Source organism: Megascapheus bottae, chromosome 9, assembly GCF_031878675.1.
Source record: "Megascapheus bottae isolate mThoBot1 chromosome 9, mThoBot2.hap1, whole genome shotgun sequence".
Lineage (NCBI taxonomy): Eukaryota > Metazoa > Chordata > Mammalia > Rodentia > Geomyidae > Megascapheus > Megascapheus bottae.
This window is the reverse complement of record NC_143517.1, coordinates 44,702,487-44,728,606: the sequence shown is the minus strand read 5'-3', so window position 1 is coordinate 44,728,606 and position 26,120 is coordinate 44,702,487. Positions and strand designations below refer to the sequence as shown.

The following is a 26,120-nucleotide window of genomic DNA, read 5'->3' as shown; positions in this document are numbered from 1 at the left end:
CTTATGCCATCTTCATAAATAGACACAATGTATCATTAATCCCTTTTCCTCTCCTACATCCATCTCTGTTATCCTCCCAATAGTTGCACAAGCACAGCCTACATACCTACATACTACATATGGGGGGTGGGGGTTGTGCATGCATATATACACATGTATGTACATATATTTTAGGTCTAGATTTTCCGTATAAGAGAACGTATGTAGTCTCTGCCATCTGATCCTAGCTTACTTCACAACATCATGGTCCCCAGTTCTATTTCTCTGCAATTGATACAACTGAATCTTCCTATATCACTCAACAACACTGGTGTGTGTGTGTGTGTGTGTGTGTGTGTGTGTGTGTGTGTGTGTGTATGTGTATATATGTGTGTGTGTATAGATATAGATATAGATATATATCACATTTGCCTTATCCATTCTTCAGTTGAAGAACATCTTGATTGATTCCATAGTTTGTTTTTTCACGAATTGACCTTTAATTTGTCATTACTAAGACTCTGAATTTTAAACAGATTCTTGGACTGGTGGTTCGGATCCATCAGCTCGCTCCATTTTAGCACCAGTCTCATCCCCAGTAGCTTTTCCAGAACTACCACCTTCACCATGAAGCTCCATGAGTAATCCCAATTCAAACTTGGACTTCTTCAGCATCTTTACTTTCCTAACGAAGACATCCTGAAGTGGATAGACTGGCAAGCCTTTTCTATGTCTTTCCCAGTGCTGTCTGGAATCAACTTATTAATTACTTCTTTCAAGTCTGCACTTCTCGGGTCATGATTTCGATCATCTTCTTCTGGATTTGGCGGACCAGCTGATGCTGAGCATACGAGGTCTTGCGGATCTGATTGTTGCGTTTTTTAGTAAAACCAACACCGAACAGACGAAGCAAATAACCATGTGTAGTCTTGACATCCACATGAGCTTCAATCATGGTCTGCCACTTTTTGACCATGGAGCACATTTTGTCTAGGGTGAGATTCATGCCATGGAAGTTGGTCATGCAGTTCTTACTTTGAACGTCCTCAGTAGTTTGAATTTTCTAAATGCAACTTCATAATTCTGCAGATCAGCAAGGTTCACTTCAAACACCCTTGAGGCCATCAGATGAGATTTTGGTACCTTAAGTCCTCCTGACTAGTGTTTTTCCAATATTTCTGATATTGAACACCGCCGGGGCTTTCACATCATATCAATCTTTCTTAGAAAATGGGGTCAACCCGCTAAATGAAAGGACCTCTAGGATATAGAAACAAAAGCCATATAATGAGTGATTGTTGTCCTTAATGTACTATGTTATCTATCACATCTTTTGCTGTCCCTTGATTATCTCATATTGTTACAGTATCTCAATTTGTTATCTGATATATTGGATATATTTGTATTTGGTTATTTGAAATTGGATAGGGAAGGGGGGAAAACAAGATGAGGGGTGGGGGTAGGGGGGAAGGGAAATGGGGACCAAGAATGAGAAAGGATATCAATGTATGTGAATTAATGCACCTTCTATCTGGCAAATATAATGTAACCCTTCTATTAATTATAATAAAAATATATGAAAAAAACAAAACAAAACAAAAAAAAAAGAAAATGGATCAACCACTTTCTTCTTGGCTCCTTTTTTGCAGCCTTTCGTAAGGCGCTTGTTCTTGCTGACCGCCAGGGTGCAGGTCAGAGAGCCATGATTCCATAGTTTTGAGTATTTTAAATAGTGCTATAATAAACATGTTTGTTTTGTTTTTTTATTTTGTATTTCTTGTTTTGTGGAAGAAAATTCTCTTTGTATTCTATGTGAGAAGATACAACTAAAAAGTATGGCAGAAATGTAACATATAAAACAGAATTGAAAATATTACAACATTGGGCATATTTGCCAATTTTTTAATAATACTATAGGATTACCACAAAAAAATCTGAAGATTGAATCAAAATCCCAACCTCTTTTTTCATTCAAAAATATTTGCTTTAGAGATTTACAATAAAGCAAAACCTAGATACCTAAGGCCATATAGTACAACACTAAATGAAAGGACCTCCAGGATATAGAAACACAAGCCATGTAATGAGTGATTGTTGTCCTTAATGTACTATGTTATCTCTCATCTCTTTTGATATTCCTTGGTTATCTCATAGTTACAGTATTTTGCCTTGCTATCTGATATATTGTACATATGCTTATTTGGTTATTTGAAAGCAGATAGGGAAGGGAGAAAAATAAGATGGGGGGGTAGGGGGAGGGAAAAGGGGACCAAGACATGAGAAAGGTATCAACATATGTGAAGTAATGCACCCTCTATCTAGTGAATATAAAGTAACCCTTCTATTAATTACAATAAAAATATATAAAAATATTTGCTTTAGAACTGAATTTGCTTCTAATAATAAAAATAATTTAATATATTTTTTCAAAAAACAATATAAGCTTGCCAACAGAGTATAAATGATCAAGGCTAAGAAATAAATTTTCACAATAAAACAGAGCTCAGTAAAGGAGCTAAAAACAAAAGCTGAAAGATCAAGAGGAGGATATAGACTTTTTTCCTTCCTGGAATCTTAACATTGCAAGTCTGATCATTTATTTCCTTTCTACCATTTGTACTGAGCACCGAGAATGAGACAAAATTAGAATCACTGAAAAATTATGTGTAACATTGTTTGTTTTTCCTATTAACTTTACATTTTCTTAGCCTACATTCCATTTAACAATATTAACTTCTAAAATTAAAATAATAAAAGATAAATTTTAAATTTGCACCCAACATTGGAAAAGATTAAACTAACCAGACTAAATGCTATATGATCTTACAGATTCAACTGTGGAATAGAAATAAAAGATACAAGAAGAAAAGTTGGTTAAAATCTGCAATAAAGTGTGTAGTTTGGTTAATATTGTTTTGTGGATGTTAATTTACTAGTTTTGACAAATTAAGCTTGATGATGTCACGTATTATATTAGGGCACAAAGAACTAGAGGCAAGTCATCTAGGAATTTTCTATGTTTATAATAAAAAATCATGGGAAAGAAAGATAATAGAAAAACAATGTGAGAATTAAAAATACTTTGACCCTTGCATCTAAAAACTCATTCCCTAAAGACAGAAGAAGCTAGGGCCTGATATAAGCAGAGTCACCTCTATTCGTGATCTAGTTATCGTTATGAATGACCAATATACACAATGAACTCCTCTCAGAAAGATATGACAGCTCTCTGAGCATATGTACCAACAAACTAGGAACAAGTTACATCTTCACCCTCCTTTCATCTCTCAAACATAACTTGCTTCCCTCATCTGTTTTCAAACACTGAACAAAACAAGTACTTTCTCATACATATGACAGTCTGTAATACAGTGTATTTCATTATCAGGAAACATGAAGTAAAGTACATGCAAAGTGGCATTGTACATGCAAAATGGTAACTCCCTTGGACAACTGCTTCAAGATACAAAAAAAAAAGAAAAACAAGAGTATTTATTTAAGTGGAACCTTTACAACTTCACTGGTTTAGACAAGTGGTTTTCAGACTGAATACTAAGAAACCTTAAAGGACTGTTGCTTTTTGAGGGCTCACCTAGAAGATTATTAGGTGAAGTGGGGTGTCAGATAAATTGGTGTTTAGACTCATCCCGTTCATTTGTAACAAGACCATCTTTGTGCATTTTATATATTGAGTTTCCATGCTATGTTTCAGGAAATATTCACTCTATTTTTTTAAGTATAGGAGTGGGGGCCGGGAGTTTGGTATATTGGTAGAGTGTTCCTAGCATGCACAAAGACCTGAGTTTGATTCCTCAGTACCACATACATGGAAAAAGCCAAAAGTGGCTCTGTGGCTCAAGTGGTAGAGCTCGAGCCTGTGGGAAGCCCAAAGACAGTGCTCAGGCCCTGAGCTTAAGTCCCAGGACTGGAAAAAAAAAAGTATAGGCTTGGAAGTTTTAGGTTGGAGTACTGAGCCTCGAGAGATGTTAATAATCTGTCTAGATTGAGAGTCTAACCTAATCCTCTATTTTCTCTGAGGCTGCCATTCCCCATGTCTCATCACTAATTTCTCCACTTATAAATTGGTGATAATAATGACTGCCCAGAGTTGTTGAGAGGTACAAAAATATATGGAGCAGAGCTTCAATTAATATATGTAATAAAATTATATCAGAATTAATTCTTAGGTGAGAGGGTTTTATTCATTGATTAATAAGTCAGTGGTCTCTTAAAAACATGGATGTGCACATAAATGGTTGCACAAGAATGAATTTATGCAGCAGTGATATTCATTAGACACTGGGTTGGAAATGAACTTTACAACTGGAAGGGCAGAGAGTCAGGATGGAAAAACTGGGAGAAAATGAGGGAGGGGTAAAACTGTTCAAAAAGAATGAACTCAATATCTGAGTTATACAATTGTAACCCCTCTGCACATTGCCTTTTCAATAAAAATATTTACAAACCTGGGAGAAAATTGTGTTGACTCACCATCCAGAATTTCACAACAAATGATACAATTTTTTTGTCGGGATAATGTATAGAGGGGTTACAGTTACATTGGTCAGGAAGTAGATGCATTACTTCTCACACATTGATACCCCTTCTCATGTTACTGTCCCCATTTCCTTTCCCCCCTTCCCAATCATCCTGTTCCCCCCTTCCCTTTCCTTCACTAATTCAATTTTATAAGAAATTATTTCTCACTTCCAAGACTCAACAGTTCATGAAATGAACAATCTTCACAGGAAAACATTGAACATAATGAGAAGAGATTGCTAACAGTTTGGAAGCATGTACATTAAATAAAGGTAAGACTAGTAAGGAAATCCGAAAATGAGCAAAATGTTCAAAACTGCGAACTAGCAGAGTCATTTGCTAAATTCTCTATTCTTTAAATATTCTTTGAAACCTTTGTGAGATAAGAGTTAGGCTGCATAGAAGTATTGATTTGCTAAGCTCCAATGGCTTATATCTGCAATCCCAGCTATTCAAGCGGCTGAGTTCTGAAGATTGCAGTTTGAATCCAGCCTGGACAGGAAAGACCAATTAATCAGCAAACAGCAAAAAGTAGAGCTATAACTTAAGAGGTAGAGAGTTAGCCTTGAGGAAAAAAAAAAACTCTAAGGAACAGCACCCAGGCCCTGAGTTAAATCTGTAGTACCAACACACACACACACACACACACACACACACACACACACACACGTGCGTGCTCACACACAGTATTGGTTCTTTAAGCATTAGTAAATAAGAAGCATCATAGACACTGCTTGTTATTTTAAAAGATAAAATGACATATACTTTTTTCCTTGATTGTGTCTTAGTCTAGAGTTTCAAAAAATTTCTATAAATTGTAAGATATTAAATATTTGAGCACTGGTATTATTTTATGCTCTGCCACCCTGTTGCTGCTGAAGCCATAGAGAGACAATATATTAAAAAAATGGTCCATGTTCCTATAAAACTTTATTTTCATAAACAGGACTAATATTTCCTGTAGGCTATATGTTTGCTAAACTCTAACTTCATCTACATTCAGAAATTCATCAAAAAATATTTGGAGGCTATTCTATATTTTAAGAACTAAATACTGTCCTAGATTTAATGTAAAATATATCATTATATGCTAGAATTATTTTTTCCTAGAAAATTTTTATATTTCACAAAGATCCAATAAAATAGATACAGAGATGAAAGTCTCATTTCTAGGTACTATTACACTTCTAATTTTAAATTTAATAAGTCTTGGAATTGGACTTGAACCTACACACCTTTTATACTCATACTTGATTATACAAATATAGAGCCTTACTCTCAATAATTGAAACTATTGAAACAGACTAGACCTACAGTCCCTTTCTCTGTGAAATACTGGCCAATTTTAGATGGGTTCTCAGTCCAGCCCAAGTATTTAATGTAAGATAATGATACAGTCATCCTACAGTTCAAAATGTCCCCCCATATTTTTAGGGTTCTCCATCTAGCACTTCCTAGCTGCCTTATGATACTAGTACTAGGAAAGCAATACATGTGCATAAGTATATGTATATATATACATATATATTATTTTTTGCCATTCCTAGGCCTTTAACTCTGGGCCTGAGCACTGTCCTTGGGTTTTCTCAAGGCAAGAGCCCTACCACATGAGCCACAGCACCATTTCCAGCTTTTATCTATATATGTGGAACCGAGGAATCAAACTTGGGTCTTCATGCATGCTAAGCTAGCATTTCCCAAATCCAATTTGATGGCAGTAAGGACTGTTGAATGTCATTAAACAGGATATCCATCATATTCCCATCAATTACTACCGAGCTCATTTTATTTCCAAGGTAATTCTAAATATCTGGTCCAGCGGATTCTTAGTTTTACATGTAAAAGTAAGATTGTGATATTATTTTTCCATCATCATCCTTCTTTGGTACTTATGATGGCTGATGTGATAGTTTTCAAAGAACACGACCTCCTGGAAGCCAAGATTCTCTGAGCCTTTCTCCCAAGGATCGCTAGGTATAAACATCTCCAAAACCCAAGAGTGAAAGTAGTGAGACATGATTTTTTTGTGAAAGAAGGAAAAGGGAAATAAACAATGGGAAAATATTCTCTTGTGATCTTTAGTTCGGTTTTTGTTATTGTTGTTGTTTGTTTTGCCCATCCTGGGGCTTGAACTCAGGACCTGAGCACTGTCCTTGGATGCTTTTTGCTCAAAGCTAGCACTCTGCCACTTGAGCCACAGCTCCATTTCCGGCTTTTTCTGTGTATGTGGTTCTGGGAATCAAACCCAGGGCTTTGTGCACGCTAGGCGAGCACATTATCACTAGGCCAAACTCCTGGCATGATCCTTAGTTTTTAAAAGATTTTCAGAAAGAAACAAGAATGTGAAACAAAGTTAAAGACTAGTGAATTAACAAAAGGCTACTTGAACAGAAATGGTAATTCCAAGAATGGGTCCTGAAAGGCAACATGCAGAAATATAAAACAATGCATTCAAAACACAAAGCAATTGTTTTACATGATGACACTCATAAGAATCCACTTAATAATTCTCAGTTTCTTGAACTTCCTGCTCCCTCTTAAAGCCAGCTATGCTACAAACACAATGGATTGTTTCATTCCCAGCCCTTGAGATTGTGGTCTTTTTTATAAAATACTGTAACAATATGAGATAACCAAGGGACAGCAGAAGAGATGAGAGATAACATAGTATATTAAGCTTGAACTCTATGGAACTCTACTTCATAGACTTCTTGCCATGGTGATGCACATTAGTAATTCTGAAACAATTCTGTGTGGGTTTCAGGATTTCACACATGGGAGTGTTAAGAAATACTGAGAATAATTATTACAAAAGAAGTTGTCTACCTGGAAATGGATAAGTCTAGATTGAAATTGAGTTGATTTGTATGAATGATGGTGTTTGACCCTGGGCAATATTAAGCAACTGTGAGTTGGTATAAGAGTTCCAAAGTTTCTATAATAGTCTTTTGAATGGAGGCCTAATATGGTACCTAAACAACTGTCAAAGGCATTTTATTGGGAGTTTCATTAATAAAATTAAACCTTTCCTTTCCATTTTTTCATGAATCTAGCATTCGAAGTCCTATTCCTAGTAAGTTAATTTGCAAAAAAAAAAATGTTATTCATTTGTAAACCAAAAGAAGTAGCCAGATGGGCGTTCATCCCTACAAGAAAGTTTTGAAGTGTCTTTTAAGAAATACTTCTTAACAAAAAAACTTTGCACACTAATGCTTCCACAATTAGTAGATTAAAGGCTAGGCCATTTTAAAAGGGGAAAAAAATAACCAAAATATTTCCTTTGCTCCCAGGCAGCCCTGAAGCTTTCTCCCAGCTGTGGGATGATCCTTTATGCCTGTGCATAAGCCCCAAAGCCAGGGCTGCTAACGTTTCATGGCAGAAACTCAACTGTGCCGCCTGCAAGTCTGGCACATAAGGCATATAGATCTATCTCTAATTTTAAAAACCCACAGACAGTTGGCACTTGGGGTATGCCAGGAATGTAGGCAAGAATTCTCTCTAATCCAGTGTTGGCCAAAAGCTCTCTTCTGAATACCCAATGTTGACTCAGTAAGGCCCATGATTGCATCTCTGCTCTCTCGTATGAACAAAGAGCCATTTAGGTTTGAGTTGGAACTTCTGAGTTAACCATCTCAAAGATTTCATGACATAATTCCCTATTTACATGGCTGTACTGGGGTTTTCAAGTAATATTAATGCTTCATATTTAAATATGCAACTAGTATGTGTTTTCTTTCTCAAATGCATCACAGATGAACTGCTATTCACCCAAGATCATTCGCTAGCAGCCCAGAATCGTTTCCACCCCTCTAGAACTGTCCAAGGACAGTTCTAAGGCCCTAAGCTCAAGCCCAGGACTGGCAAGACACACACACACACACACACACAGATGTGCATATATGTATATATAAAGGTAAAAGCAACACTAATCATGATACACTAAATATGAAGGATTCTGATTAAAGACCTTTCATAACAAACGTGAAGCATGGTGCTGAACCCAAATGGACTTGTTATGTGTGGGAAGCATGGAGAAAATGACAGAATGACCAGAAAATACCAGAAGCACATGTCCTGGAAATGCTTAGGCATGGTTTTGTTCTCTCTTCACTATTAAAGATTTCAACTGGATGTGAGAAAATCCAATCCATCTTTGTGGTTTGGGCTTGTACATCTAAAAATTAGAAACGGTGTAGTTAATTTCCAAGCTCCTTTCCAACTCTAATGAATTATTTTATACACTTACACATTATCTCCCAAACCATCTTCAGCATTTTCTTTAAATTAAAGGCCCATCTCTCTTGATCACAAGATCATAGACTGTGAAGGTTTATCAATATAAGTCCCAATAGGTCGCATATAGTAGATTCTCTGTAAATTTGATTTAATCATGCTATAGAAAGATTTTAATACTTTATTTTTGTGAAAAATGGATAGATATTTTATTCCAGTTAATTCTTATTTTCATTGACTATCTAATTAATCACTTTTCCATATAAGAATTGTGCATAGTTAGTTAATAAATTCTCAACATGCACAACATCACTTTGTAATTTAAAGTCAATCTGGCATTTACTTCTGCACTGTCATTCTGGTTTACCCAGTATCCTTACTCTACGAATCAACCATTTTATTCTGGGGAAAATAAACATAAATAAACATGGTAACACACACTTTTGTCAACCTCATAGCAGTACCTGAATTAATATGACAAACATGTGGGTCCTTAATTACAAGTTTCTGTGTATCTTCACTTCAGTTACAGACATCATTATGCCAAAGCAGACTCACATAAGAACATTTCTCTAATCTCCAACACCTACTGGTAAAATCTGAGATCCCCCAAGTATCTAATGAAGCCAGCTAATGCATATTTTATAAACCTAACTTTCTGCCAAGCACCAGTGGCTCACACTTGTAATCTTAAGTACTCAGGAATCTTCCATCTGAGAATTAAGGTTCAAAGTCATCCTGTGCAGGAAAGGTCAGGAGAATCTTATCTTCAATTAATTACCAAAAAGCCATAAATAGGACTATAGCTCAAGTGGTAGAGTGCTTGTTTTTATCAATAAGAAGCTCCAGGACAGCACATGGGCCCTGAGTTCAGGACCAGCATATCCAACCCCTCCCTAACCATCCCCGCCCCATACACATACACAAAACCTTCTTCAAGTATACCCTAGATATTAGTTTGGCGGGGGATTATGGGAACCCTCTTATTTTTTTTTCTTAATACCAAAAAGAGACTTCTCGATTTGGGGATAGGCAATTATTTTTATTTGTGTGTTCTGGATGTTTTGTATCTATTAGAAATCAGTTCAAAAAAGAGGTGACTAATTTGTACTCCTAAATGCTATAATTTCCCTATAACATTTTGTTTCTATGGGATAAAAATAAAACCAAAGTCAACAAGAAGACCTAGATTCCTTGTTCTTGGATTCTGCTTCCTCATAAAAATAAAAGGGAAGATTACAAAGGAGAAGATTAGTCTGAGCCTAGAACACCAGACAATAGCATGAGAAAGAGTCTCCTGAAAAGGAATACGAGAAGTGGGATACTGGTTACACAAACTAGAAATAAATTCAACTTCAGCCATAACAAAAATTCTAATGGAAATATTTAGAATACAAATAAAACATGTTACCTGAAACATAGAGCAAAACCTGTGTGGTCAACTCAAACAGTGAGAAGTTAATTCTCAGAGCACCATGTGCATTATGCCTCCAAACATGTCAAACTACTGTCCTGCCACAGCACACCTACTGGTTCACAAAGCATGAAAGGCTGCCAGGTATCAAAGAAAGCTCTAAGACAATAAAAATGTTTAAAACGAGTCATAGAAAATAACTTGTCTATCATTCAACCACTATGGAAAGCAGTATCAAGTTTCCTCAAAAGACTAACCATAGAGCTACACTATGACCCAGCAATTTCACTACTTGGCATTTACCCAATTGTCCAGAAACAAGAACATACTAAATCCACTACCACAACGATGTTCATTTCAGCAATATTTATGATAGCAAAGATATGGAACCAACCCAGATGCCCCTCAGTAGATGATTGGATCATGACGATGTGGTATTTATACACAATGGAATTCTATGCTTCCATAAGAATGACATCACCGCATTTGTAAGGAAATGGAAAGAATTGGAAAAAAACTTAAGTGAAGTAAGCCAGACCCAAAGGAACATAGGCTCAATGATTTTCCTCATTTGTAATAATTAGTATAAACCTAGGACTCTCCTAGCAGAGGACTACAATAGCTCAAAACCTAAATACATAAGGCCATATAGGATGAGGCTAAATGAAAGGACCTTCAGGATGTAGAAACAGGAGCTTCATATTATGTGATTGTTGTTCTTAATATACCATGTTATTTCTCTTCTCTTTTGTAGCCCTTTGGTTAATCTCATATTGTTACAGTATCTGACTTTGTTACCTGGTATATTGTATATACGTTTATTTGTTTATTTGAAATAGGAAAGGGAAGGGGGGAAACAAAATGCTTGGGAGAGGGTGGGGGAGGGAAATGGGGACAAAAACATGAGAGGGGGTGTCAATGTGTGAGAAGTGATGTACCCTCTGTCTGGCGAATGTAACTGTGACCCCTCTATCTATTACAATAAAAAAAAGAAAAACAACTTGTCTAAATCCACATGAACATTTAATATTTTAGAAATGTTTAACATTAAAAAAGGAAATGCCAAATTTAAAACCTCACAAGCATCCAATTTTTATTTATATCATGATAAATAAACTACTTTTTCATAATACATAACACATGATCAACAAGCATTTGGGGGAAAGAAAGAATGGTTTCTATTGGGTAGATTTGCAGGAGATAGTAAGATTATTTTATAGACTTGATGTGAGATGAATTTCTATCAGAGATCAGCACAACCATCATGTAAAATGATTAACTATATAAGAATTACAGCTATTGATTAATTCCAAGGAATTTTAACTGTCTTCCAACATTCTCCATATTATTGACTTTGTTTCAGATTCCTAGCTGTTTAACCTATTTAAGTAGTTGTGTCTGCTACAAATAATCAAAAGCTGAAAAGCGGTGACATTAGTCAAGATGTATCTATGAACTACTTTGTTCAGTATCTATGAAAGCTATCAAAATTCCCACCATTCCATACATGGAACTGGAATGTGCCATGGAAAGAATGATCTAGCACCTCCAAGAAAGAAATTATCTCTTTCTACTTTACTCATCTCTTTCTACTATGCTTACAAAGAAATTGTAATAGTTAGCTAACTCTCTTAGCCTGAAAACAAAATGTGCCCGAAAGAAATAAAACCTATCATTCTGATATCACTTTATATGTATACAATAACCCATTTACTTATATTCTTTGATATTAACAGCAATGTCGTTATTTGCTAAAATTATATTATCTCCATTTTATAAATGAGGAGAACAGAGCTCATTGCATATCAGATCAACTCCTTAGACTCAACTTCCCATCAGCTACTTTCTCATGCATTTCCAAGAACAAATACAAATAGGCAAAGAGTCATCTGCTACTCAAAGTGTTTTGATTATTCAACTATTACACAAAGTAAAATAGAAAGTCAAATATGAGTGCAGATATTCAACAGGGAAGGAAGTTACAATATCCTAAACTGCTGAAGCAATTTTTTCAGATTTTAACAGAGGAGATTAAATTTGTCATGAAGTTACAGCTCTGTAAATAAAATAGGAAATTAATATATTATTCTTCATGTATTCAGCAGGAGTTGTGAGTCAGATTCACTTAATATTTATTTATGAGTCTTAGATTCATATTTTTCTATTTTATTATAAGGAAGCTAGTAGAGATGGAAAAGTAAAAAAAAAGCTTTTGGAGCTTTGAAAAATGAACTTCAATTAAAAAAAATCAATTGCCCAACTGGCTTCTAAACTCAAATAAACAGGGGAATCAGGTAGATGTGGATACAAATGTCAGCTTTATTTTTCAAGCAGAGATAAAGGAGCCAGGAGTGTAGCCTAGTGGTAGAGTGCTCACCTAGCATGTCAGACACGAAGGCCTGGGTCTGATTTCTCGATACCACATATACAGAAAAAGCTGGACATATTGCTGTAGCTCAAGTGGTAGAACATTAGCCTTGAGCAAAAAGTGTCCAAGGGCAGTGCCCAGGCCTTGAGTCAAGCCCCAGAACTGGCAGAGAGAGAGAGAGAGAGAGAGAGAGAGAGAGAGAGAGAGAGAGAGAGAGAGAGAGAGAGAGAGAGACAGAGACAGAGACAGAGAGACAGAGAGAGAGACAGAGATAGAGAGACAGAGAGACAGAGACAGAGAGAGACAGAGAGACAGAGACAGAGAGAGAGACGGAGAGACAGAGACAGAGACAGAGACAGAGAGGGAGGGAGGGAAGGAGGGAGAGAGGGAGAGGGAGAGAGAGAGAAAGAGAGAGAGAGAGAGACAGAGAGAGAGTAGATAAAGAATGAAGAACATGATTTGGCTGTTACCTGTGCTTCCTAAATGACAAACTGTAAACATTCATCCAGAAGTAGAACGCAGGGTAAAGACTAACTGAAGAAAGTTCAGTTGAGAATAATATAAGCAGAGGGTTCAGAGTATAGGGAGAGGGAGGAAAAAGAGCCATTAAAAGAATAGTCAGCCAGGAACTCATGGCTGACACCTGTAATCCTAACTACTCAGGAGGCTAAGATCTGATAACCAAGGTTCAAAGCCAGCCTGGGCATAGAAGTCCATGAGACTCTTAGGCCCAGTTAGGCACCGAAAGTGGCACTGTGGCTCAAGTGGTAAAGTGCTAGCATTGAGCTGAAGAGTTCAGGGATTGTGCTTAGGCCCAGAGTTCAAGCCCCACAACCAAAAAAAAATCAAAGGCCAGATCCCTCTGTGGGCAGCCAAAGTCTCACTGGAGAAGTATGGAAGAAAAAAGCAAAGAACATGCTTGAGTGGTATCTTGACCTAAGAAATTGGGATATGTTTATCTACTAACTCAATAGCCACTGGTATCCATGATAACATCAACTCTATGGACATCAACTCTCAGCTCCATCAACTCAACAAATTCAAGTATGCTCCCATAGACAGGAATTGGACAGAAAGTGTAGGTGTATAGCAAGTTATCTGCATGTAGAGGTGAATGCTGGAACAGGAGGATGAGAAACTGCTACATTTTCTATGCCCTTCAAATACACAGCAGCTCAAGTCAACCTCAGATGCCCCATGGGACTGGCATTCATCTCTAAGCTCATCATATGGCCCAAGGAAGATCAGATATTCAGCTTTCCTGAGCAAAAGACACAATGATTAAGCTTTGTATGTTCCTTACCTGAACTCAGATGACAATAAGTGAATGGGACAGAAACTACTGGTAGCTCTAGAGAGGAAAGAACTCACCAACTGGGGTAGCTCTGGGTGAGAGTCATAGCAAGTGAAAAGTAATTAAAATTCAGCTAGAATCTCTTCACTTATATTTTTGTCTCCTGTTACTTACCAAACACAGTTTATCGTGAATAAGTCACTCTTTCTGATTGGACTTAGGTCTCACTGAGTGGTTAATACATGTTTGCAGAAAGAACTACAAGAACAATTTAGGCTGTAGAAATCCAAAATGAATACATTTAATGAAGAGTTACTTGACATGAAAATTGCTTTCAGTCATTAATATATACCTCAAAGTGAGTATGCAAAATCATAACCCATTTAAGTATTTTATAGCTCCAAAACATCAAGTAAAGTGACTATTTAAAAAAGGTGAGAAGTGAAGAGGCAAAAATAAAAACTGTGGACAGCATAACAGCTTGCTTTATGACCTGCTTAAAAATGTTTTATAAGGTTATAGGATACTTTGGCTAAGACTTATCAGCATGTAGATGTGGCAAGTCTGGATAAATCAGGCAAATTATTTATTTTATTAGGGAGGCAAGCTTTTCTGATAGACACATTTAGCATCCCAGTGTGTATATATGAGAATGTATAAGATGTATGTTTATACATGACATCCCACAGACATTCCAGATTCTGTAATGACCATTGACAATATTTAACTACGTAGAAAGAAGAAAGGTAAGACAGTCAATAGAAACCTACAAAATTCCCATCTAACAACTAGAATGTGCTATGAGAGATAATGGTCTACCTCAAGAGCCAGAGAAAATTATTCATTCTTCACTGGTTCAGCAATGAGTCAATGACCACTTGGGAAGAAGAAGAAGAGTACAGGAAGAGCAGAAAAGAGGTTATATTAGTTAGCTGTGGCTGAATAACAAATAATTCTATAATGTGGCAGCTTAAAATAATAACAAAAATCCTGTTTCACAGAGTTGCTGAAGATCAAGAATGCCTTGTCTCTGAGAGTGCCAGTTTTGTGAGGTTTGCAGTTGAGACCGAGATGAAGTGGCTTGACTAGAATGCACTCAAAACCACACTTTTAACATCCCTGTGGGGGGCTGTTAGCTATCTAGCTGCTTTTCACATAGTCTTCTCCCCAAAGCTACTCCTAACTGGAAAATTAGGAGTCCCCTTACTAACATATGAAATAAGATAAAGAGTAACCAAGAAGGCGCCAATTTTCAAGACCTCAGAGCTGACACACTATCACTACTTCTGTTGCATACTAGTCATACAAACTAACCCTCCCTAGAACCATGCAGGCAGGAACATGCATAGATCCTGGTATATGTACTTCTAGACAGGACTGTATGGGTCTGAGGATGGGGGGAACAGTGCTGGGAAAAAAATCTAAGCACCTTCCAGTCACAGCCAAAAACATGGCATTTTCAGCAAACTTTTCTGAATAGTGGGATTCTGATGAGAGAGCCCAAGATGATAAGGAAAAAAAAATCTGATGCATTAGAATATAAAGCTATTTACAGCAGGAAAGTTAATAAAGATATTAAAGTAGGGACCTGGGTAGCAAAAGCAGCCAGGTGTATTGTAAACTTAGAAAAACTTTCATTCTAGTTTATATCAAGTCCTCTGTTGGGAAGAAAAGAACACCACAGTGTCTTTTTGTTTTATCTGCCTTTATCTCCTCTGTTTCTCAAAATGGCTACTTCTGACTTCCCAGCTATGTGATGACACAAATAATCTCAGAGAATACAGAGATGAAAAGGGGAAACTCATCTCCAGTGGGATTCAGTCATGCAAATTTCAGTCGCATCTATGGCAGTCAATTCCAAACATATGTGATGCATAATGTTAGTTCATAGAATGCCACGAGGAGGGACTCTAGGCTTCAAACAATACCACATGCCTGACACGGTCCTAAAGGCAAATTTTGTTTGTTATGACCACTGACCTAAATTAAAGATTTTTTATTTTACCATAACCAAAGTGTTTGGAGTTTTGTCTGAACTGAGATCAAAGCTTTAAAGAAAACATGATGGACTTGGCAGTAGCTATAAAACAAGCCTGTAAATGCTTTGGCATTTTTCCCATCAGAGGTAGAATTTGATACCTCTAACAATAAGTGTGGAGCCAGCTGCTTCTCTCTTAACAAGTACTACGAAGCAGACATGACCTTGCAGTCAGGTCACATAAGGTAAGATGACTGCATCCTGGATGTGTCTTGAGACACATGTATTTGGAGCTCTGAGTCACTACATAAGAAGTGTGGCTATTCTGAAGACACCATGCTGGAGCAAGGCTATCAACAGCAAAGAGAGGCACTGGAGAAGCTGGTGCTATGGTAGCACTTGGCCTTAAGCACCTGTGAATGTGGAGGCCTTGGCAAAGACTCAGTCTAGCCTCAGCCACCATAGGAATGTTGTACCCTAAAGGACCCTAAGGAGAGCTTTGTCCCGGAGCCCAGTCAGCCCACATTATCATCAGAGATAACAATGGTAAACAATCTCTTTCATTTTAAGCCACTATGGATAGCTTGTTATTGCACACATCTGGTAACCTGAAACAGACTTTACCATAAGTAAAACTCCCTCAGGCATAACTAATGCAAGCAAAGGGATGAAAAGGACTTGTTCATTTGTATCTGAGAGATTTCAGTGTGTCGTGGCTGCACTTTGCTGACTGTGAAAAGCCAATGATTTGACTTTCACTTCCTCTTCTTTATATACAGACCTCTTCTGGGACTTTTGTGCAGGCAGAAACTGCACACTTTCTAATCTTTTTCCATTATAGAACAAGTAAACCTCTTCTATAGATCCACTGTTTGAAAATTCTGACTATCACATTCCAAAATGACTATCTTGAGAGTTAAATCTATCAAAATAACTATAAAACCAGGGCATTTTTTCTGAATGATGACAACATCAAAAGGATAATTTTCAGTTCAGCCTTAATATAAATCTCACTAGTCTCTCAATAGTCTCTCGTGTTGTTTTAATCACCACAGCAGGTGCTTCCATATTGAAAGATGCCAGATACCAGAAATGATCACAATGCATTTGCCTGCTAGATCTAAATAAAATACAAGTTAGATGTTATAAGAATAAAACACCCTTAGTGTCTGTCAAAGAAAATAACACCTGAGACTCAAGTTAAGACAGCCAGGAAAGGTGAAAGTAGGAAATACATGATAGCCAATAAACAGAAGCAGAGGGATTGGAGAAAAAGTGAGCTTTATCCTGAGTATCCAACTAAAAAGTAGCTCCAACTACTTACAAATCTGTGAGACTTTTCTACATAGGAATTAGACACCATATATGTCAAAGAGATGTGGGCTTCTAGGAAATCCAAAAGGGCTTTGCCTGAATGTTTGATTTGTTTCATTGAACTCAAGAGACTTTGGGGACACCTTTGGGACATTTAGATACTGGTCTTTAATCTGAGCCAACTCTGCCATCAATAACAAATGCAATACAGCAATGTAGTCATGACTTTGGTACCTGGTGTACTGTGTATACATTTATTTGTTTATTCAAATTAGGGAAGGGAAGCAGGGAAACATGATGATGAGACAAAGGACAAAGGATGAACCAATGTAACTGATATTCACAAGACAATATGTTGGAAATGAATTTTATAATTTAGGAGGGGTTGGAGGGAGGGAAAGTGAGAGAAAAACATGGGAAGAGGTAAAAATATTCAAGAAGTAAAACAAAGTTCAAGAAGTAATGTACTCACTATCTTTCAAATGTAACTGTAACCCTCTATACATCACCCTGACAACAAAATAAAATAAGAAGTGTGGTCATGAGACCTTTTGGGGTTCAGAGTTATTCCACAGATCAGTTCCTAGCACTTTGTAAAAGCCATCACTTACTAGGTGTTAGTAGAAGCACTACAATCAGGTTTTCTCACATAAAAATACCAGTCCACACGCAAAAATAGATGCATCATGTATTGATACCCTTTTGTACAATTATTTAAGCATAATGAAATAGTGTTCAGAAACTGCTATTGCCCATGGTCACTTCATATCATAAAAAAGCTGATGCAAGCCAGAATAATTATGTTAAAATCAGGAAGAAGTAATCCCAGGCAATGTCATTGTCAAAGTTCCTACGTGATTCTGACATGCAGTTGGATACATTTTTGCTATATGTGATCTTCATACACAATAAATCCTTCTAATTTTTAGATTAGAGACCTGTTTACAGTGCTTTGGGATGCATATGGTTGTTTACAGCTACAGTTTATCTTTATTGCTATGACTACTACTGAGCACGGTCCTAAACTTTTGTTGAAGGAACATTTACCATTCAGACACACTGAGGACTTTGAAAAAAAAACAAGCAGTGCCTTGAAGGTGCTCAACAAAATTTTAAATCTAGTAATTTTCCCTAACGTCTGGCAATGACTTCCAAGAATCATATGGAATACAAATAAAACTGACTACCCTCTAGATGATACTCTTAAACCAAGAGTACAGTGCGCTGTCTCTCTCCCTCCCCCCTCTCTCTTTCTTTCTCTCTCTCTGTCTCGTGTGTGTGTGTGTGTGTGTGTGTGTGTGTGTGTGTGTGTTCTGTGGCTTAAAATCAGGGCATCATGCTCTCGCCACTTGCTTTCTTGCTCAATTCTGACAGTCTACCATTTGAGCCACACCTTCACTTCCAGTCTTTTGGGTGGATAATTGAAAATCAGAGTTTCATGGACTTTTCTGCCCCTCCTACCTTTAAACCAAGATTCTCCAGCCTCCTCAGTAGCTAGGATTACAGGTATAAGCCACCAGTACCTGGCTTTTACTTGAAAGATGACAGGAAAAAAAACAAAACAAGCTTAAATAAGGAAATAGCAAAATAAGCTAAAATATTATCGCCTCAAAATCGGACATCACAACACATAATATCTCCCACTATTCTTTTAAAACCATAATATCTCTTAAAAGTTTTGCATATTAGAAACAAGAACCATATGATATGTGTTATTTCTCATCTCTTTTGTTGTCCTTTGGTTACACTCATATTGTTACAGTGTCTTACCTTGTTATCTGGTATATTGTATATACGTTTATTTGTTTATTTAAAATAGGAAAAGGAAGGGGGGAAAACAAGATGAGGCGAGGGGACGGGGGAGGGAAATATGGACAAAAATATGAGAAGGGTTATCAATGTTTGTGAAGTAATGTGCCTTTTATCTGGTGAATATAATTGTAACCCTTCTATTAATTACATTAAAAAATAAATTTTAAAAAGTTTTGCATATTTAGACTTTCCTGTTTTTCTCTCTCCATGTTAAATCCATTTATTTTTTTTATAAATAGATAACCCTTTTTTGCCAGTCCTGGGACTTGAACTCAGGACCTGAGCACTAACCTTGGACTTTCTCAAGGCTAGAGCTCTACAACTTCAGCCACAGCACCACTTCCAGCTTTTTTCTATGTATTTGGTACCAAGGAATTGAACCCAGGTCTTTGTGCATGCTAGGCAAGCACTCTACCACTAGGCCAAACTTCCAGCCCAATAGCTAACCCTTTAATATTTTATCAATGATTCATAGTTCTTATTTTCATACCCAGAATCCATACATTCTTTTTACAACAGCTTTATTAAACCATAATTGACAAATAATAGTTGAATATATTTTTAGCACACTATGTTTGTATATTTATACACATGTTATGAAATGATTAAATCAAGCTAATTAGCATACCCACATATTCTCACATACTTATCCTTTTATAGTATAACATTTAGAATCCATTCACTTAGAAACTTTCAATTATGTTATATTATAATTATTAGCTCCTGCAACTATGCCATAAAAACAGGTCTGTAGAACTCATCTATTCAAACTGAGCTGTCTACACTTTTGACCAAATCTCCCATTTCTAATTCAAGTAATAATACATACTATAGTAATAAAAACACTTTTCCGGGCCAGGAGTTTGGCCTAGTGGTAGAGTGCTTACCTAGCATGCACAAAGACCTGCATTTGATTCCTTGATGCCATATACATAGAAAAAAGCTGGAAGTGATGTTATGCCTCAAGTGATAGAGCTCTAGCTTTGAGAAAGCCCAAGGACAGTGCTCGGGCCCTGAGTTCCTACCCTAGGACTGGCAAAAAAAAAAAAAGAAAAAAGAAAAGAAAAGAAAAACACTTTTCCTAAAAAACCAGCATCCTCCTACCCTTTGAAAGAGATTGACACTTTGCTTATCACTCACAGAGATTTGTCTAGGATGAGAGGCATATTCTCTCAGAAAGGTTAACTAGGTGCAATGGCCAACTTGCAAGGCTGTTGATGTTACTAGACAAGAGGTTTCTCTTTCTTCTGAGTAGTTTAGGCACTCACACATCTGCAGTTGCCAAAAATGAGAATAAAGCAATAAATAAATAAATAAATAAATAAATAAATAAAATGTATGAGTGGAAAGAAAGCAGGTTACTCTCAAGCCTACTAAGCTTTAAATGGTACCTAGTTGTTCTTTTAAAAAATAAATAAAACTTTCCTGGAAAACACATATAAAAGGCTTTGAATTATTTTACTAAAGTTTGAATCAGGCTTCTTTCACTTGAAATGCAAAGTTCTATGTAATAGAGAAACCAAGACTTAGCTCCTCAGAGGCTAAGGTCGGAGGGTAATAATTTGAAGTCAGCCTGGGCAAGAAGGTCCATGAGATTTTCATGTTCAATAAACTATCAAAAAAAAAGTGATACAGCACTAGCTTAGCTAAAAAAAAGCTGTATTTATACATATATTTATATGTAATATAAATATTAAAATATATAAAATATTAATATATATCTATGAGTGACAAGATGGACATCACAGACTAGACATATAAACATAGTTGGGGTTTTTTTGGTTTTTGGTTTTTGGTTTTGGGGTGTTTTTGTTTTGGGTTTTTTTTGTTTTTTTTTTTTTCTTAAACCTCTAACCTAATAACAGAATGGTTAACGCATCCTAAGCAACAATTTTCAGGAAATCCAGCAGGCATTTGTTCAATAAATGATTAGCATGAGTCTGTGCTTAGTTCGCAGATCTAAGATTTCCATAAAGGAAGCACAAAGACTGTCTGGACAGTGAACTTAGACTCTGGCCCTTTGTGATGTTAATTCAGACCACCAGAATCTCCACACCCAGCCTTTTTCTTCTGCAAGATTTTGTCAGAGCTCCATGGTCCCCTGACAAGCTAGCAGCATGTTTGTTTTTCATTTGCTTGTGGCTTATTAAAGCCACCGATGTGGGTGGGTGGCAGGAACTCAGCACTTTTCCTTCCTCAGCGATAAGTATCGCTGTTGCCCTGCACACATATGGCCCAGATTAAAATAAATGGAAGGCACGTGTCTAATTTGGAGAGCAAGACTGGCAAAACTGAAATGGCTGTAACTATTGACCCTCTGTTTTGCATAGGTGCTGCAGGAGGTGAATAGTTCACTCCTGTTTCGTAACCTGGTTATAAGACATTCCGGTTACATAAGCCATTTCTTTTCACCTTTGTGCACCAAGTCGTCTGGGACTTTCTCCAGGCCTTTTTTTCCTTTTTGGCTTAGTGTTCATTATTTTCTTTTTTATTAGGAAAGAAAGAAACCAAGGAAAGCTGTTACTTCACATCAACTCCATAATCATCAGCTCAAGCAGAAACTGTGTGAGCAATGACTGCTGAATTTTAGAGACTCAAATGATTCCTTTTTCTATCAACCACCTGTGATACATGGTTTCATTCAGTGAACATTTCTGAGCATCTTGATATTCCAGTTGCTGGAAGAAATAAAAACTATTTCCATGTAGAAGCATTTTGCATTTTTGGTAGGGCAATCAAGAAAATTGTCTTCTATACAAAGCCATGAAGTCAGAGAACTTGTGCTATTTTTTAGGTCAAACTGTCACCACACCCAACATATGTGTTGTGTAAATTAAATGACTGCAATATACTGAACAACCAGCTGAAAACAGTAGAAACAAGCTGGAAAAATTTAAAAGAAGAAAAACTTGGATGGGATAAGATATTCCTTACAAGAAGTTTTTTCTTTATCATCCCTCTACAAAATCCAACAAAGATTATCAGATTTTCATGCCAGGCATTTCAGATATGCTTCCAGTTGGACAAAACTGTTGTATCGCTGGGCGTGAGTGGCTCATGCCTGTAATCTTAGGAGGCTGAGATCTGAAGATCATGGTTCAGAGAGCCAGCCCCGGCACATAAGTCCATGAGACTCTTATCACCAATTGACCACCAAAAAAACAAGAAGTGGGCCTGTGGCCCAAGTGGTAGAGCTCTAGCCTTGAGCTGAAGAGCTTAGGGATAGTGCCTGAGCCCAGAGTTCAAGCCCCATGATAGACTCCCCCTCAAAAAAACCAATAAACTGTTATATCAATAAAATACTAGTAATATTCCTTAATTATTTTTTTTTGCCAGTCCTGGGCCTTGCACTCAGGGCCTAAGCACTGTCCCTGGACTTTGTCAAGGGTAGACCTCTACCACTTGAGCCACAGTGCCACTTCTACCTTTTTTCTATGTATGTGGTACCAAGAGATCGAACACAGGCTTTCGTGCATGCTCGGCAAGCACTCTACCACTAGGCCAAACTCCGATTTCTACAATAAAAAAAAAAAACCTTAAAAATAATATCTTCTCAATTCCAAGACACACTGATACATTCTTCTTGTTTCTCATACACTTACCTTATACTTTGGATATCCACTCTGCCCTTCTGCTACCAAATGCTAGAAGCTAAGAAAATAAAGGAATGAAAACTAAGACTATTAAAGAGCACAATCTAAGAAATGAACTATGTGGTTTGGGAAATTATTTCATGTTCAGGTGTGCTTGAAGTTATGATTTTATTTTACAAACTTAAAATATGCTCTTGGGTCACTTAATAAAATTCACCAGATCATTTTTCATGAGGCTTAGAAAAGTACAATGAAATCTGAGTGTTTTATCTCCTGAATAATTTTGAGAACTATTTCCCTAACACATTAATTGGCACAAAGTAAGCAAATAAAATTTTCAAACTGTCACTTAAAGCATGTGCAATTCTTTTCTGTGGACCCAAAGAGAGAGATGGGTAATGCTAAGGATATGAAATTACCTACAGTAAAAAAGGGAAAAAGTGGGAGAAATTGAAGGAACAAACCAATGGAAGAGAAGACTATACAGTTTTGTGTGTATGTGTGTGTGTGTGTGTGTGTGTGCCAGTCCTGAGGCTTTAACTCAAGGTCTGGATGCTTTACCTAAACTTTCTCGCTCAAGGCTAGCACTCTACCATTTGAGCTACAGCTCTTCTCCCAGCTTTTTTTTTTTTTTGTAGTTAACGGGAGATGAGACCCATAGACTTCTTAGTCAGGGCTGACGTAGAACTGTGATCCTCAGATCTCAGCCCACTGAGTAACTAGGGTTGTATGTGTAAGCCACAGGTACTAGCTAAAGTCCTCAAGTCTCCCTATATACAATGTACTGTTTCAACTCCTCCTATTAATGTTTTGCAAATAACATATGTAAAACATTTGCGTTCTCTAGATTTGTTTTGAAGGTCTGAATTATGATATTTGAATGCTAACCTATGACTTAAATGGAGTTTCAAGAGTCTGTGAGTTTAAGAATTCCAGCCTATTCAGCATTACTCCAACGTCTCCACCAAACACATTGCTTCCTGGGCAGAGAACATCCCTCTCAAGATGCACCCACACACACATTGTCCGCATATGCTGGACCCACCACCACTGAAAAACTGGTGTTTGAAAACTAAAGGCTTTCTGCTTATCAGCAACATGCACAAATTACTTTCTGCTAGCTTCCAAAGAAGACTGGACACCATCACAAATAAAAGGAAATGGTTTCTACAATGTTCAAGGAGTGGGGCTGGGAGTTTATCCTAGTGGTAGAGTGCTTGGCTAGCATGCACAAAGACCCAGATTCGATTCGTTGGTACCACATATATAGAAAAGCCAGAAGTGGTGTTGTGGCTCAAGTGGTAGAGCACTGGCCTTGAGGAAAGCATAAAGACAGTGCTCAGGCCCTGAGTTCATTCCCCAGTACAGGCAAAACAAATAAAAAACAGTGTTCAAGGAATTAGAACTAAGGGAAAGATTTTAAAATGTTTATTGTCATGGTTAGTTTAAATATAAAAGAGTTGATTTCTTTTAGACATGGTCAAAATATTAAAACTGATAAAGGACCACAAACAGAAATCAATATCTAGTCAGCTCTCTAGAAATGAGGCTGAGGAGCAAGAAGTCCATGGGAAAATAATTAGTCTGATAACCTGAACTTTCTCTACAGTCCCTTGGTAAGATGTACAGATTTTTTATTTTCTCCATCTTTGAGTGAATAAATAGGGCATTGATTTATGATTCTCGACAGTCTTTTCCACCTATGTGAGAAAATAATTCTCAGAGCTTTTCTCAGCTGTTGCCTTTTATCCAGCACTCTGGCAGGTGAATTCTGTACCCTGTGGTATCCTGGGCTGTTGGCATTTGTAAACTAGTATATTTCTGTCATCACCCACATGCCAAAGCTCAGAAAGAAAGCTCCAGGTGCACTAGAGGAAAGGCAGCTGTTACTGTCATTGTAGGAAAATGCAATTTTAAACTTGTAAGCACAAAACTTCAACATTTCTCTTTTTTTAAAAAAATGTGTTAGTCTTAGGACTTGAACTCAGGGCCTGGGAGCTGTCCCTGAGCCTTATTTTCTCAAAGCTAGTGTACTAACTGTTGATTCACAGCTGTTCTTCTGGATAAGAGTCTCACAGACTTTTCTGCACAGGCTAACTTTGAACCAAGTTCCTCAGATCTCAGCCTCTTGAGTAGCTAGGATTACAGTTGTGACCCACTACCACTCAGTCCGACACTTCCTTTTGAATAATGAAATGGGAGAAGTAGAGAATTAAGGAAGGCCAGTCCTGTGGAGTAGACTCTCTGAGGAGCAGGTAAGTACCTGACTAAGAAGCCTGTGGAGACAAGTAGATAGGAAGAATAAATGACCAGGTCTGTCTCTCATTCATCATTTTTTCCTAATTCCTGTCTGATGTAGCACACAGAAACAGTTTTCTTTGATCTTATGTGACAAGATACCAGAGTGAAACTCATTTCTAATCAACTTACTTTATACAGATATAATCTGAATATAAGGAACCAGTGTACACAGCCCTAAAGAAAAGCTACTCTTAGTTTTAATGTCAATCAACTAAAAAGTACCTAATGCTTTACTAGAAGACAATGAGAAGCTTTTTTACATTGCCAGTTAGAGAGGGGATAGGATGGGAAAAAGGAAGGAAGGAAAGAAGGGAGGAAGGAAGAAGGGAAGGGAGGAAGGAAGAAGGAAGGAAGGAAGAGAAAGGGGCAGATAGAAAGAAAGAAAGGGGCAGAGTGAGAAATAATAGAGAATAACTCAATGGTACCTAGCTCATTACTAAGATTAGTCTTCTATGGTAGGCAAAAGAGTACCTCCCAAAGGTGTCTGTATCATAATTCCTAAAAGCTATGAATGCCTAGGTCTTTTTTTTGGGTAGTCAAATATGCTTAGATGTGATAAAGGACCTTGAGATAAGGAGTACATGCTGATTATCTAGGTGTACTGAATATAATACTGGAGGGTCTACAAAAACAAAGAAACCTCTTGGCTGTGGATAGAATATAGACTTCAGAAAAAAATGGTCAAAGATGAACTATTGCTGGCTTGAAGTAGAGAAAGGAGCCTCAAGCCAAGGCATGTAAGTGGCCTGCAGAGGGAGAAAGGGCAAGGAACTGGATACTCCCCTGAAGACTCCAAGAAGAATATAACTTTTCCAACACCTTGGTTTCAGCCCAGAGAAATTCATGTCCGCCTTCTGACCTACACAACTGCAAGATTATAAAAGTGTGTTGTTTGTTATGGCAGCATTGGAAGACTGATATTATTGATTTTTCCCCAGTCTTTTCTTATTAAAGATACAACAAGTATGGATAAACATTATACCATTATACCATGCTACACTTGTTGTGTGGCTCTATCTTGGATGTGGTTGATGTAGTTTTTTCCTAACCTCAGGTATTGAAAAACTCAAGAAAATTTCCTAAAATGATATAGAAGGTCAAAGTCAATAGAGAAAATGTATATATATCGAGAGAATAGAGAAAATATATGAATCCATTAGAAATAAACTTTCTAACCACTGGGTTCTTAAAACTCCCTACACTAAATACTTTGAGCCATATAATTATTTGGTGGAAGATTTGAACTTAACTTCTGTGTTTTAGAATTTTTCACAGCAAATCTGGCCTCACCCACT

At 37.0% G+C, this 26,120-nt stretch overlaps 1 pseudogene; it reads right to left on the bottom strand.

The window, feature by feature from the left end:
* Positions 1–507: 507 nt before the first annotated feature.
* The window catches only part of LOC150059118 (small ribosomal subunit protein eS1-like), a 26,971-nt pseudogene continuing 1,358 nt past the window's right edge, over positions 508–26,120 (bottom strand).